The sequence below is a fragment of the Camelus ferus genome, chromosome 22 (assembly GCF_009834535.1).
Source record: "Camelus ferus isolate YT-003-E chromosome 22, BCGSAC_Cfer_1.0, whole genome shotgun sequence".
Classification (NCBI taxonomy): domain Eukaryota; kingdom Metazoa; phylum Chordata; class Mammalia; order Artiodactyla; family Camelidae; genus Camelus; species Camelus ferus.
In genome coordinates, this window is record NC_045717.1 from 18,767,538 (window position 1) to 18,782,758 (window position 15,221).

At 59.5% G+C, this 15,221-nt stretch overlaps 1 protein-coding gene across 4 annotated transcripts in view; it reads left to right on the forward strand.

Annotated features, from left to right (window-relative positions):
- Positions 1-1,549: 1,549 nt before the first annotated feature.
- The window catches only part of ADGRL1 (adhesion G protein-coupled receptor L1), a 43,335-nt gene continuing 29,663 nt past the window's right edge, over positions 1,550-15,221 (forward strand). For 2 of the 4 annotated variants that reach the window (XM_032465448.1, XM_032465449.1), the window contains exon 1: positions 1,550-2,353. The gene's annotated coding sequence lies outside the window, so the exon portion shown is untranslated. The remainder of the gene's footprint in view (positions 2,354-15,221) is intronic. The other 2 variants (XM_032465446.1, XM_032465447.1) reach the window with 1 other exon arrangement.

Here is a 15,221-nt window from a genome sequence, read left to right on the forward strand (position 1 = left end):
CAAGATTCAGCCTGGACTTTGCACGAGCTGGCCGATTTACTGTTTAGGCTGCCCTTGGAGAGACTCCCTTCCCCGCGGATCCAAGCCAGGGATTTGCTCCTCTCCATCCATCAGCCTTAGAGTAGCACCCATCTTTCATCAAATGGAGCCAGGAGCCAGGCTTCCAGATCCGCTCTCCCAAGATCCTCACCGGATCTTACCTCTCAGGACCTGCCTGTACCCGCCCACCCTCCAGGATTCTTGCCCCCTCCCCTCCAATTTTTCCTCAGCCCCCACCCTGCGTTGAGCTATCTATTCTGCTGAAGTGCCTATTTTTGGCCTGGGGCCCAGTTTTATAGCCCCCCACCGTGGGCCTTGGCAGTCATAGCTCTGGCTCCGGGGATCCAAGCCCGGGTCGGACTGCCTTCCCCACCCCAGAGGAGGGGTGCGGAGCTCCCTTCTGTGGCCTCAGCCTGAAACCAGTCCCTCGCCACCCTCAGCCAAGTGCCTAGGAACCCGCTGGTTCCTTGCCCTACTTCTTCAAGTCCACCAGCTGCAGTGTAGTTGCCAGGCTGTGGAAATCCGTACCGGGTTTTTACTCTTGCCGAGAACATAAAATTCAATTTTTTCTCTTCCCCCGCCCCCCTCCCAAAGCGAGACGTTTGAGGCGTTTATAGATACTAACCTCCCCGAACTAACTCCCTCCCCGCTCCTCCACCCTAGTCGGCTCCAAGCCCTTGTCCAGTTGCCAGGGATCTTTTGCAGGGGTCTTGTCCCATCCTTCATAGTCCAGTCCTGGCTTTGGAGCCCTCCCTCGCCTTTTATTGTAGGTCTGGTCTCCCAGGGTAGCGGCCTCCTCATCGCATTCCCTTCGCATTGCCCCTGGATCCTGAAACCGCTTTTACCTGCCCGCTTGGGCGCAGCCAGAGCCTCGGATCCCTCCGTGCCCAAGTCCAGCCCTCCTTTTGCCCCTCCTTCTTGCACGTCGCTGCCAGGAAGATGGGGGCAGCTCACGCCGCCTCAGCCACTAAGCAGCCCCCTCCTGGAGCCCCCCTCCCCTGCGAGTCCAGGTCTAGGAACTCTAGGCCAGGTCTTGCTTATTCCCTCTGTATTAGGCATGACGCATTACTCCGTCTCCCGAGGAAGAATCCGGACCGAAATTTGCTTGCCCCGGGTGCATTTGGCCCTGTCGCAACTCCCTTCGTTCGTCGCATCTCTGTCTCATCCAACCCGGGTTTTGCGTACCCCTTCCAGATCTCTCATTTCTCCCCTCACCACGCTCTGCGCCTTTCCTCTACTTCACTACTGGCAAAATCCGCTCCGGGTCTTCCTTGAGCCCGTCTCCCTTCCCCCACTTCCCGTTCCAACGCCGGGATTCAGCACGTCGCCTTCCCTCTCTCCTTTTTTCCAGGGGGGGCTAAGGGGGCGAAAGGGAGGGAAATCCACCCCGGGTTTTCGGGTCCGCCCCGGTGCGCCCGGGCAGGTTGCGGCGACCAGTCCCGGGCGGCGGCTCCGGGCCGGGTTTTTTGTGCGCCCGCCGCCCCCCTCCCGGAGCGGGTGCGCCGGGGAGAGGGGCGAGCAGGCGGCTTGTCATTGCTGGTGCCCCGCGCCGGCTCGGTCCGCGCGTCCTGCGGTGCCCACGGGCCCGGCCCGGCGCCACTCCTCCGGCCACCCCGGGGGCGCGACACCGCCGCGCCCGCCTACAGCCGCGCCCCCCGCAAGCTCCGCGCCGCCCGCCCCCTACCCGAGCCCCCCGCGGCTACTGCGGGGACCCCGAGCCGTCGGCACGGGAGCTGTCGGCGCTGCGGCGCCCCCGCCCCGCCGTCTGCCGAGGAGGCCCCGGCGGATGGGACCGCGCGGGCCCTGGAGCGGCGCCGCCGGGCGGCCGGGGACTGCTGGGGCGCCCCAGCTACCCCTTTAACCCCTTGGCTGCTGCCGTCGGAGGGGGCTGGGAAGTCGCCTGGGTGCACACGTGCCGCCTCCGTCGGGGCCGCGGAGCTGCGGGGGAGATGCGGGCCACTGCTGGCGCCGCCTCGGGGGGCTCCGCCTTGCCCCAGCCCCCGGAGCTCTGACGCCGCCCCCGCCCCGCCGCCTCCACCGCCTTCCTCCCCGGGAGGGGCGCGGACCCGCTCACCCCCAGCCCCGAGTCTCCGCTGCCGCGAAGGGGCCGCCTTTGGACCTGTGTAATCCGCTTTTTTTTTTTTTTTTTTTCAATTTTTGGTTGGTGGCGGCGGTGCTGGGCCCCGCCACCCCTCGCCCGTTTCCCTCCCTCCCCCCACGGCCCCGGTTCCGGGAGATGTGCCGGGCGGGGGGCCTGGGTTCACGGAACCATAGGAGAGACGCGCAGGGTCGACCCCGGAGTGGCGCTGGACAGGTGAGTGTCTGCGGGCCCAGGGCGAGGGGGACGCCGTACCTGGGCCAGGTGTGCCGGCCGAGGTGGGGAGGATGGGAACCGGGGCCTGTCCGGGCCGGGAAGGGGGAGGGGATGCTGAAGCCGCGGGTCACCGCACCTGAACGCGAGGGGAACCAAGGGCGGCCTGCACCTCACCCCCACCGGTGAGGGAACCGGGAGGGGAGACCCCCCTCGGAGCGTCGGGGGTGCGGATGAGCGGCCGCGGGGTGCCCGTGGGGGGAGGGGACGGCGAGTGTGCCCGCGCGTGGCTGCGTGTGCCCGCGCGCGCGCCAGCCTTTGTGGGGAAGCGGCGCGGCGGTGCCTGCGTGTCCCCGGTGCGTGTGCGTGCGGGTGCTTGGCGCCCTGTTTGTGTAGGTGTCTGGGTGTGAGCGGAGAGGGTGCGTGTGCGCGCCTCGCGAGGACCCGGGACTCCGGAGGAGCCGTATCGGGGGCTGGCACCGCAGGATGCTGGGCTGGGGGTTGTTTTTCTCTGGGAGGCAGAGGCGCGGGGGATGGGGAGGCGTCTGTCTCGGTGTCTGGCTGACTGCAGCCACCGAAAGCATCTTCCTCCGCGGTACCAGGTTAGGCATGGGAAGCTGTTGGGTTTGAATCACCCGGATTCGGGCTTTGAGGACAAGCCCTCCCTCTCTTCGAGGTTGTTCATTGGGTAGAACGATGGGGTTTCGATTGTCATCTTTCTATCTGAGGGTCCTGGGACAGGAGTCCGTGCCAGAAGAGGGTGGGCGGTGCTGTGTGTGCTCCAGCCGCGGCCCAAAAAGTGGCCCCACGGGCGTTACTCCATTGCACCCCTGGCACCCATCTGAAGACAGCACCCAGCCTGCACACAGCCCCCAAGCACATCCCTGTCCCTGGTCTTACAGTCTCGGTCAGCACCCAGCCCCATCCCTGCCCAGCACCTCCCTATACCTTTGTGGTCCACTTCTCCGCTACACCGCCCCCACCCGAGTCATGGCAGCTGAGTGGGTGTCCCTGCATCCCAGTCTTGAGACAGGGCCTCCTTTCCTCCTGGCTTCTGCAGGACCCAGGGCCTGGGTTTGTCTGCCCACATCCAAACGTGGTGTTCCGGGGGGAGCAGGGGGAGGGGTTCAAAATGGCTGCCAAGATGGCTGGTTGCCTCTACGCCTCTCTCTCTCTCTCTCCCTCTCTCTGCTTGCCATGTTCTCTTAGCTGCTTCGGGAGTCACTGAGGAGCAGGGGTTGGACAGTGTGGGGACAGGTGTGGGCAACACTTGAGGGTGGATATCTGCTCTGGGCCAGCCACCCTGGATGCTGCTTGGGGAGAGGCAATTGGTCACTGATCCTCTCTCCAGCATCCAAGGGCTGGCATGAGCCTGTAACCTGACCTCAGACCCAACTTCTTCACCCCAGCTAACAGCCTGGGGGTTCCCTGCCGTCCACCTGGACTCCTAGGCCTGGCTCCCTGAATAGATCATTGGGGTGTCAGGATGCCCCACAGAGGGTCGCCGTCTGTCATCCTCTCCATCTGCTTCATGGCCGGGGGCTGAGGACTCTTGGGTGGGCCTGGGTCAGGCTCCAGCTGTAGGGGCAGGTGACTTCTCCTACCTCCCCACTCCCCTCCCACTAATGCCGAATTTATTACTTAAAAGTAGGATGAAAACAGGGAGAATAAGAGAAGGAATACAACCTTCATTATCATATCGAGAAAATTATCCGTGATTTTCCTAACTAGTAATTTGCCTGCCATGCTGTTCAGAACTGACTTGCCCATTAATTACAGAGATGAAAAATCATCTGAAAAGCGGAAAAGGGAACTAATTCGATCCCTGGCTGGCAGCAGTGGCCCCCATGCACCAAACCACAGACGTGTGTGCTCACATGTGAGTGCCCGGGCCTCTTGCTGGCATGGCCACCCTCCTCCTCTCCCTCAGTGACCTCCCACAGGACCTCAGGTCATCCCAAGCTCGCTTGTTCTCCTATGCTCCGCTAAGCCCTCCCTCCCTCCACGGGGTACCCATCCCAACCCCCACTTATGGGGAGTAGGCCTAAGGCATCAGCAGTGCTGACGCCTGCCCTTGGGCACGGAGATAGTACCCAGGGTTGGGGGAGGGCAGGGAGCTGGGGACCAGCGCACCTGGGCCATGGAGCCTGCAGGGAGGAGGAGGAAGGCAGGAGACTCGAAGCCTGGCTTCTATTCCCAGCCTGCCCTGAGGAGCCCCTTGTCCTGGGGCCCCCAGGGGGAGGGTTCAGGGGGGCCCCCTGGCTGCTCTGGAGTCTGTTTGCATCAAGCGGGTCTGGTCCTGGCCTGGGCTCCACCTGCCTGTGCAGGGCCGCCTGCAGCCTGTGCCTGGCATTTGCATCCTCCCTGGGCGCCCAGCCTGGCAGAAGAGTGAGGCACTTCAGCCCCAGCCTAGGCTTCTGGGGGCCTGGGGGCAGGGGTGCTGATCCCAGGAGGCTGTGCTGCTTGGCCCCAGAGTGGGTACCCCGATGGAGAGCAGGAGGAGTGCTATCCCCGCCGCCGTCCCCTCCCACTGGCCATGGGGAGCTGAAGTTCACTGTCTCAGTCCCCTCCTACATCTCCAGCCAGACGTGTGGCCAAGGACACACAGGAGGCTCTGGTTTCTGTGTGGGCTCCTCTCGAGTATTCAGTTTCCAGACGCCAGACATTTCCCCTCCTCCAGACCCTCCCTGGAGGCAGGAGGGGGAAACTCCTGAGATGGGGGTTCCCTGGGTCTGGAACTGGACCTGACTGCACCATCGTTTCTCCTGGGCCGGGGCTTGGCCACTTGATGAAAGAGGAAGCGGGCTCCCAGATGGGAGGGGGCTGCTGAACAGAAGCCTGGGACTGGGTCCCGCTGCCCCTAGAATCCAGTCCTCTGTTACACATCTGCACCTGTGTGTTCCTGTTCTATGTGATTTGGATGGTGACCTGTGAGTGGCCGTGTATCCACTAGGCTGGTCCTGTATTCATAAGGGTCTCCTGTGTGCTGGTGTTTGTGAGTTTTGCAGAGGGGCTGGCCGTGTGTGTGTGTGTGTGTGTGTGTGTGTGTGTGTGTCCATGTCCGTGTGTGAGCTGCTGTCTGCATCTTGTGTGCACCTGCAAGCATGTGCCCAGGTGTGTGTACATGGGGCTCCTTGGAGCGAGGCTGGGCACACCTCTTGATGCAATCCATGAAAATCTGCCAGGTGTCTTCTCCACTAGTTGCCGTGGGGACAGTGCCCAAGTCCTGTCCTCAGGGAGCTCACAGTCTAGCGACCCAAGCAACTTTAGTCGAGGGGCTCCTATCATAGAAGTTGGGGAGAAGTCTTGTGTCTCCCCATCCAGAGTGGTTGGAGTCCCAGCTGGGGAGGGCAGCCCCTGACTCGGGAGGCAGCAGCCCCTGCGTCTTGGCACCCCAGCTATCCCAAGCACGGGGTGTCCTGGGGTCCAGACCTGCATGATCTTCCCTATCACCTCCTCCCCTCGCCCCCTCTCTCCTCGCTGCTCCTCCAATGTGCTAAGCCTGATTCTACCCCAAGACCTTTGCACTGGCCAGCCCTTCACCTGGGGACCCTCACCCAGACATCTGCAAAGCTTTTTGCCCCCTCACCCACTTCAGATGTCACCTCCTCAGTACCTGTACCCCATGCAGCCTCCCACCAGCCTCCTGACTTTGACAGCATGGATGGCTTTTCGCACACTCTGTAATTTCCTGATTGATTGCGCCTGTTTGTTTATTGTCTGTCTCCTGGACCGGGATCCAAGTGCTCAGGGAATTTGCTATTTGGTTTGCTTTTGGACACCAGGTGCCTAGACTCAAGCCTGGACCACACTAGGTGTTTGAGAATTCTTAACTGAATGAACGGGAAGGGGGCTCTCAAAGGGCTGGAGACTCCAGGGGCTCCCCATCAAGCTGGTCCCCTTGGGGGATTGATGGCTCCCCACCTGGGGGGGTGACCAGGCCAGCTCTGCACCTGTCCCACACACACACCTTGAGGACTCTCCCTGAGGTGGCCTCATGGGTGCTGCGATATGTGGGGGTGTACTGTGGGCAGGCGACTTCCCTGCCAGGCTGTGTCCATATAGGAATTAGAGCCTGGAGAGCCATGTCGGGGGCCCCCTGCCCTTGAGGGGGGTAGGAACCCCAGGGACAAGTCCTGAGCAGCTCCTCCTCCAAGGGAACACTGACTCAGTCTCTCACACCCATGTTTCACTGGTCTGCCCTGGCCCTGGGGAACCAGCCAAGCCGAAGCCCCCTGCTACCCTCCTCCCATCTCTAAAATTTGGGGAAGATAAAAATTGTAATCAGTAAATGCCCAGGCTAAAAATAACCCTGCCCCCACAAAGCTAAAAACAGCCAGGGCCCCTCCCTCAGAGGCGAAAAATACCCCGCAGGTTAGGAGCAGGCAGGGAGGGAGCCCCGTAGGCACTCCTGTACCGTGTCAGAGAGGTGGTGCCGGCAGGGGAGGGGCCCAGGGCAGAGTCTCCCCACTGTGGCGTTTCTGTGTTGGGGCCACATCATTCTTTTGGGGGTGGGGGCTGACCTGTGCATTGTAGAACTTTCCAGCATCCTTGGCCTCTACCCTCTAGACTCCAGTAGCATCCCCCCACCCAGTTGTGACACCTAAAAGTGTCTCCAGACAATGCCAAATGGCCTGGGGAGGGGGACAGAATTGTGCGCCCTCCCAGGTGAGAGCCGCTGCTCTCTGAAGAGCCAGGTAGTAGGTGCTGGAGACCTTTTCAGGCTTTCTAGCTCTGTTGCACGTTCTTCCTCTGCCTCTTCTTCTTAACCCTTTGAAAGGGGCGAAACCATTCTTAGCTCATTGGCTGTGGGCAGTGCCCAGGCCACAGGTGGCTCACTCTGTCCTGGATCACGCCCCACCCCAGTTGCCTCTGGTGGTGGAGGTCAGGGCACCCATGGATGCACCCCCATCAGATAGTGCAGTCTGTCCCCTTCACCTCCCTGCCCTCACCTCCTCCCACTCCCCCATGCTCACTCCCTCCTGGCCACACGGCCACACTGGCTGCCTCACTGGTCCTCAAACATGCAGGTCTGATTCAGCCCCAGGACCTTTGCACAAACTATGCCCGCCATGTGGAATGCTATTCTCCCTGGGCACCTCTGTGGCTCCTCCTTCACCTTCTCAGAGCTTTGCTGAAGTGTCCGGCCTTTCTCAATCACCCTCCTTAAGATTGCATGACACCCCCCCTACACACACGCACACACACACACAAAACATGAGTTCCTCACGGATTGACATCTTTAATGCTCTGTGTCTGGCTCGTCCAGACTGTCTCTCCAGCACCTAGATCAGTGCCTGGCATCTAGTAGGTGCTCTAAAAGAGACATATAGAATTGCTGAATATTATTTCCAAGCCTCATAACCACCACTGTGAGGCTTTTGTCCCGTTTCCCCCCCGGGGGGAAGAGACAGACTGCAGAGGAGGAACGGCCACGTCACACAGCCTAAAGTGGGCACAGCTGGGATTTGAATCTCGGACCCTGAGAACCAGGGCCTCTTCCCTCCTGCACTGCTGAGCACCGTCTCCCCCTCCGTCTGGTCTCTGCATCCCCACCCTGCCCCTTTACCGCCTGTCTCCTGGGAGCCCAGCACCTTCTCCCATGCCCTCTGCCTCAGGCTCTGGCTCCTGTGACAGTTTTCAGCACTGCTCTCCTGTGCCCATGAGGCATATGGCCGGACTATATACACCTTGGGGTGGAAGTGGACCCCGGGCCACTGTGTTACCAACCTGCCGCAGTGAGGAGCATAGAGGAGGTGCCCGCTGGCCTGTAAGTCAGGGAGAGCTTCCTGGTGGAGGGGGCTTCCCAGCCAAGGCCTGGAGGACAAGGAGGGATGAAATGGAGGGGACGGAGAGCTTATGAGAGGGAGGGGCCCGCCTTGAGGTCAGAAAGAAGGCGGATGGCTTGGAGAGGAAAAGGAAAGACATCTGGCCAGGCATGGAGAGAGGAGGCTTGTCTTAGGGGCCGAAGGACTGTTTGTGGGTTTGCGTTTCTACTTGTCCATGGGGCTGGGGAGGCCTGTGAAGGGGTCAAGCCCCATGAGACAGGGTTGGAATGTTCAGCACATGCTCTCTCTGGCTGCTTTGTGGGAGAGAACTGCAGAGGGCAGGGAGGGAGGCCAGGAGGCCGGTGGGGGGAGGAGGCCACTGCGGCTGTCAAGGTGAAGGCTCGGGTGGAGGCCTTGAGACAGTAGAGGTGGACCAGTGTGGAGTTTTTGAGACAGAGTTGATATGATTTAGTGGCTAACAGGCTGGAGGGCAGAGGGAAGGGGGGATGGGGAAACTGCAGGTTTCTGGTTTTGACAGCAGGGTGGACCCAGAGAAACGAAGAAGTTGGGGGTGGGGAGCACCCTCTGCTCTCAGCAACAAGCCTCCTCCACTGCCCCGACATACGCACACACACAGTTTAATCTTCCCTTGCCAGCCAGAGTCTGTGAGTACCTGAGTCAGGGCATATCTTTTCCCCACTCAGAACCTCCGCAGCTCCCACCTCACTCCCGCACATTCCCTCACTCGGCGCTCAGGCCCTGCTCGCTTGGCCCTGTAAACCTATCCCCACCCCTTCTCACTCTCCCTTCATTCACTGGGCCAAAGCCACAAGCCAGCAAATTCCTACCTCAGGGCCTTTGCATGTGCTGTTCCTGCCACCTAGGATACTCTTTCTCCAGTAACTGGATGACTCACCTCCTTGAGACCTCTGTTAAAATGTTTTTGGTGATGTGTTCCATGACTACCCATCTACATTGGCACCCACACACTCCCCCCCACCCCCATAAGCCTGTTGTCCTCCAAAGCACTTGTGACCAGGTGGGGACCAGATAACTGTCCACCAAATGGAAGACCTATCCTGTGGGTCTGTTTCATCTTTGTTCATTAAACAAATTAACAAGTACCCTCTCCTTGCCCAGGGCTGGGCAGGCAACAGAGAGCCAGGCCAACCTGCGATGGAACTTTCCCTGCAGAGTCTGCAGCTGGTGGATAGAAAGATGTTCAACAGCAGAGCCCAGGTCCAATGAGGGGAGCAAAATGTGGAAGCCAGTATGCTGCTGGTGTGGGTACTGGAGGGACCCACACAGTCCTGTCAGGCAGAGCCTTTTGAAGGAAGAAGGAGCAGAGGGTGGGAATCCTCTGTGTATGTGAGAGAGAGGTGTTGGGGGTGAAGAGAGAACAGGCCCCTTGGGAGGCCAGAGCAGAGAAGATGATGAGAAGGTGGCAGGAGACCAGGGCCTGAAATGCTGTGTTGAGGCCTCTTGGGCAATAGGGAGCCATAGAGGACTGTATACAGGAAGGGATGTGATCAGGTTTTCACCTTGCAGAGATCACTATGGCTGCAGGGTGGAGATCAGATTGGGAGGTAGTGGCAGATAGATGAGGAGAGCAGGGAGGAGGCAGCCAGGGAGAAGGGGATGCTTTGAATGGTTCCAGCCCCCTGCAGTCCAGCACCACTTGGCAGCCAGAGTGACCTTTTAAAATTTACAAGACAGACAAACCCCACCCTGTGGCGCCAACAGCTAGTGGGAGAGAGATAATAAGCAAATAAGTAAAAGGCGTGGCTGGCTTGCTAGCGTGAGTTCCGTGGCATACTAAAGCCAGAGCAGGAGTGCTGGGGCCAGAAGGGCTGCCCAGAGACAGCAGCGTCTGAGCAAAGACCGGAAAGGGGCAAGGGAGGAGTTACGCAGGTATGTGGGGAGGAGGGAACAGCCTGTGCAAAGGCCCTGAGAGGGGACTGTGCCTGGTGCTAGTGAGTAAGGAGAAAAGTGGAAGGAGGTGAGGGTAGGGAGGGGGTGGAGCAGAGTGTGCTGGGCCTTGTGTGCTGAGGAAGGACTTCGGCTTTTGCTCTGAGCGAGATGGGAGTCTTGAAGGGTTCTCAGCAGAGGAGGGACGTGCTGGGACTCAGGTGCTCACAGGCGCCCTCTGGCTGCTGTTGGGGGAACAGACTGGGCTGCGAGGATGGAGAGCCAGGAGACAGGCGAGGAGAGGACAGAGCTGGATGAGGGGGAGATGATGGGGCTGGACCAGGGAGGCGACCAGGGAGTAGGGGGAAAGTGAGCAGATTCTGACAGAATCTGCTATAGGGATTCCTACGCAGGAGCTGCTGTAAGGATGAGAGAAGCCGGATCCAGATTAACTGTACGGTTCTAGAGTGCCTGGGAGGACTGGGCTGCCCTCTGCTGAGATGTGGGAAGATGGAGGGACGGAGCTGAGGGTTTGGTGGGGATCCTGCCTTCCTGGAACCCACAGCCCCCTTCCTGAAGGAGTCCTTGTGCCTGACACTCTGAGCACTTGCTTCATCTCTGCAAGGGAAATCTATTAGTCTTAGAGTAGGGATGGGGAAATGGGCTCAGAGAGGCCGAGAGCCTGGCCTGAGGCTGCACAGCAGATTCAAACCCAGGAACCAAGTCTTTGTACCTATCCCAGGGCCTGCCACTTACCCACTTGGCTATGCCCAAGAGTTTCTTGGAGGAGGAGGGCCTGGGGAGCTGGGCTCTCAGGTTGCCAAATTTGGGGAGGACTTAAGGCTGCTGGGGAGGGAGCAAGAGGCAGGAGACTTCTGTGTTGAGGGGCCCAGAACCCCCCTGTTGGTGCCCCCCCAGGCATTCAGACTCCCACCCACTCATGCACAGAGGGTTGCCATGGCAACGTCACTCTAGGGCAGGCTAGCAGCACCCCCTCTCCTCCAGCAGCCGGTTCTCCTCCTGTCACCCTTCCGTGCCCCATCCCAGGGCACCTGAGGACAGAGCCTGGGCCAGGCCACCTGCCCCTGGGACCCTCCTGCCCTCACGTCTTGACTTGAGACTGATGTGGGGCTCAGCAGCAGGTGTGGGGCCAGTGGGCAGCCGGCATGACCTGGGGGTCTGACACACCTGGGACCCTGTCCCCCTCCTAGCCCTGTTTCCCATGCACTCACCCAAATCCACTGAGGCCCGAGATGGGGATGGACGCAGGTGTGGGCTCACCAACTTCTGTGGGTGTGGAACCTCCGAGTGTGTCCACTTCTGAGGACACTCAGTCACACAGGTGCAGTGGGGACCCAGAGGAGGGGGTTCTTCTGGCCCCCCAGGTCTTCCCAGCTCTCTGTGCCCAGCCTGGGGTTTAAAGCCCCCCTTGCCAGTTGGATGCCCCTGGGATCTCACTTTCCTCTTCTGTAAAATGTGGGTACACACCCCCCACCCCTTACTAAGTTCTTATTAGGATTAAATGAGACACAGGCATGCAGTACTCAGAATGGAACAGAGAAGTGTCAGCCACTGTCCCTGGCATTGTGGGCAGTTCTGGCAAACTGGAGGTCCCAGCTGGCCCCCGACACCCCATAGTTTGTGAAAGGTTCCCCTGAAGCCATGTGGTCAGGGCCCTGCCCCCATCTCTGCCTCCACCACCCCCTGCCATGTGTCCTGACCCCTGACCCCAGACTGGGTGGCTTTAACGATGGAAATGTATTGTCTCCCGGTTCTAGAGGCCGCAAGTCCAAGACCAAGGCAGGGGTGGTTCCTCCTGGGCGCTCTGAGGGAGACCCTCTCCTCTGGCCTCTGGTGGTTTCCAGCAGTCCTTGGTCTTCCTTGGCTTGCGGACACATCACCCTGATCTCTGCCTCCGTCCTCATGTGGCATTCTCCTTGAGTGTGTGTGTCCAAATGTCCCCTTTTGATGAGGACACCAGTCATACTGCATTAGGGTCCACCCTAGTGACCTCATTCATTTTAACTTGATTATCTCGTTAAAGACCCTGTCTCCCAGTAAGTCCCCATTCTGAGATGCTGGGGGACGGGACTCCAGTATATGCTCTTTTGTTGGGGGCGGGGCACACTTCCATCCATAAGATGCCTGCCCAAGGCTTCAGGGATGTGCAGGCCTGGGTGTCCCAGGTGGTTCCCACCCACCACGTCCCACCTTCCTCCTCGCCCGGGTGCACACCGGGCGGCGGGTGAAGCTCCCTGGGCCCGGTGGGCCAGGAAGAGAGGGAACACAGACTGCAGTGCCCAGCTCGGCTGACTCCATCTTTGAGGTGGGGACAGTTCTGGGGGTGCCCAGGGCTTCCTGGAGGAGCTGTTCCAGGGAGGGGGCTTCGGGGAGCAGCAGGCAGCCCATGGGGAACACTTTCTGTGCCCCTGAGGCACTGGTGCCCTGAGTGTCCCACGGGTGTGCATTCACCTTGTTGGGCAGCTCCCCTGTGAGTTATCTGCATTTTACCCAGAGGAAAGTGGAGAATTGGGAGGTTATGGGAGTGCAAGTTGCTATGATGTGGGGTGGCGGGGGCCCCATGAGCTGAGATCTAAGGGACACGGGTATGGGGACCCAGGCCAAGACTACACAATGGGACCCGGCGTGGCTGGAGGGGTGGATGGGAGGGGCAGGAGCCAGGCGTGTGTGGCCTCATGAGCCGTGGAGTAGGAGCGGGGGCAGGGATTTCAACAGGAAGCGATGTGTTGAGATTGTCTTGAAAAAGACCGCTCTTCGGAAACAGACCAGGCTGAAGGTGCCTTGGAGACGCAGATGGAAGTGTGGACATGAGGAGAGAGATGGGGCTGGGACTCAGATGTGGCAGTCATCACGGTCTAGATGGTGTCTAAAGCCATGAGTCAGGGGGCGGCGGGTATAGCTCAGTGGTAAAGCACGTGCTTAGCACGCAGAAGGTCCTGGGTTCAATCCCCAGTACCTCCATTAACTAAATAAATAAAGCTATGAGGCTGGTTGGATCCCTGAGGCGGGGATGTGGGTGGGGAGAAGGCCTGGAGTCCAGCATCCCAACATCCCAGGGTGCTTGGACGGATGCTCCCGGGGCCCTGACTCATGCTGTGCTGTGACAGCACCCTCCAGTGGGTCCGATGCTGTGCTGGCCTACTGTGTGTGCAGACTGTTGTCCTTTCCAGAACCCTGGCAGATTTGAGTCCCCGAGGGAACGGAGATGAGGCAGGGGAAAGAACCAGCTCAGGGTCACTGGGCATGAAATGGCAGAGTCAGGCTCCAGACCCACACTGGCCAGCTGCCCCTGGCATCTGGCAGTCTCTCCAGCAGTCACCAGATGCTAACCAGTTTAACTCCCTAAGGGAGAGTGTCCTTCAGCCTAGGGTCAGTGCCTCCCCTGAGCCTGACCATGGCTGGAAGATGAGGTAGGGGGAGAAATGAGTGGTGAAGAACTCCACCACCACCACCACGAAAACTCATAAAACCCCATGGAATGCACTGAAACTGTCGAAGGCCTGACCTGGGCAGGGTTGCGACAGATGAGAGATGCTTGTGGGCTGAGGAAGCAGAGCAGGTAGTTTCCTGAAAGCAGGAAGGTGGTGAGAGGGGGCACAGATTGCTGCTGCGGGGTGGGGTCCGGGAGCAGGTCTGCAGGGCTCACTGGGAAATCACCTTCCCATTTCAAGAGACAGGCCTGGAGGTGTGGATCTTGCCCCGTGGGCAGGCCGCTCACATCTTTATTTCTTGAGAACCTGTGCTGAGTCCTTGCCCTCAGGAGCTCACAGTCTAGTGGGGGAGGCTGACAACATGACCTGCTTATAGAAGAAGGTAATTTCAGGTGCCGTGGATTAAAAATGGGGCTAAAGGGCGAGGTGGCGGGAGTGGTCGGGCTGGTGGGGGTAGGTCACTCCACTGGGGTGACCTTGGTGTTGAGCCCTGAGTGGTGAGAGGCTGCTGCAGGTGTGCGGGGTTGCCGGGAGAGTATTCCAAGTAGAAGAACAGCCCAGGCAAAGGCTCGAGCTGGAAGGAAGCTGGAGCTTCTTGGAACAGGACAGGGGCAGGTTGGAGAGGGTCGTGGCACCAGGGAACCAGAGGCCTCTAGGCCCTGGTGAGGAACAGAGACCTCAGGGGAGAGCAGAGGAGGAGGTTAATACTCAGACCTACATCATTAAGTGATCCCTTAGCACTGAGTGGAGGCAGGGAGGCTGGGAGGAGGAGGCCAGAGCAAGCATCCAGGTGTGGCAGGATGGTGGCTTGGTCCTGATGGTGGCACCGGGGGCTAGAAGTGGGCAGGTTGGAGAGATACTCTGGAGGCAGAGCTCATGGGACTTGCTGATGGAGCGGCTTATGAAGGGGAGGGGAAGAGAGGAGGGAGGAATTGAGGAGGATTCTTAAGTTGAGGGTATGAGATTCATTCAACATTCATTGCTCTGTGTCAGATCTGTTATAAGAAGCTGGGAATGGGGTCAAGAGCAAAACAATGCAATGATCCCTGTCTGTGCAGCGGCCCTTCCATAAAAGAGATAACTAGTTACATTTGAACCAAGGCCTAAAGGAGGTGAGGGAGCTGAGGGAGAAGCCATGCGAATAACTAGCAGGCAGGAGATATATGCAGAGGAAGTAACAAGTGCAAAGGCCCTGGGGCAGGGCCTGGTGGGGTTGAGGAATAGCAGGAGGCAGGAGTGGCTAGAGCAGAGGTGGGGTCAGGAAGCTAACTGGGCTGATAGATAGGCTTTCATTTGAGGGGAAAAAACAGTAGTCGGGGTTCTTTTGAGAGATTCCAAACAGATTTGGGAAGTATTGGCCAGTCAGTGGTGCTAAGACCGTGGGACAGGCTAGGGTGAAGGTGAGAGGACAGAGCAGGAGGTTTGCACACTGGAGGGCTGGTTAAAACACAGGGTGCTGGCCCTCCTCAGAGCATGTGTGTTTCTAGCAAGTTCCTGGCCAGGCTGGTGCCACCCTTGGAGAACCCGAGTGTAGACAAAGCAGAGGTCCGAGATTAGAGATCTGGGCTTGCAACCTTGAGAGTATCCAGGGGAGATGGAGGGAACGAGAAGGGAAGGAGAGGCTGTGAGGGAGAGGAAACAGTTCAGAACCAGGCTTTGTCACTCGGAGCCAGTATGTCTGGGAACAGACAGACAGCGGGGAAGGACTGCAACTCCCACCCTCCTTCACCCTCCCTGGCTCCC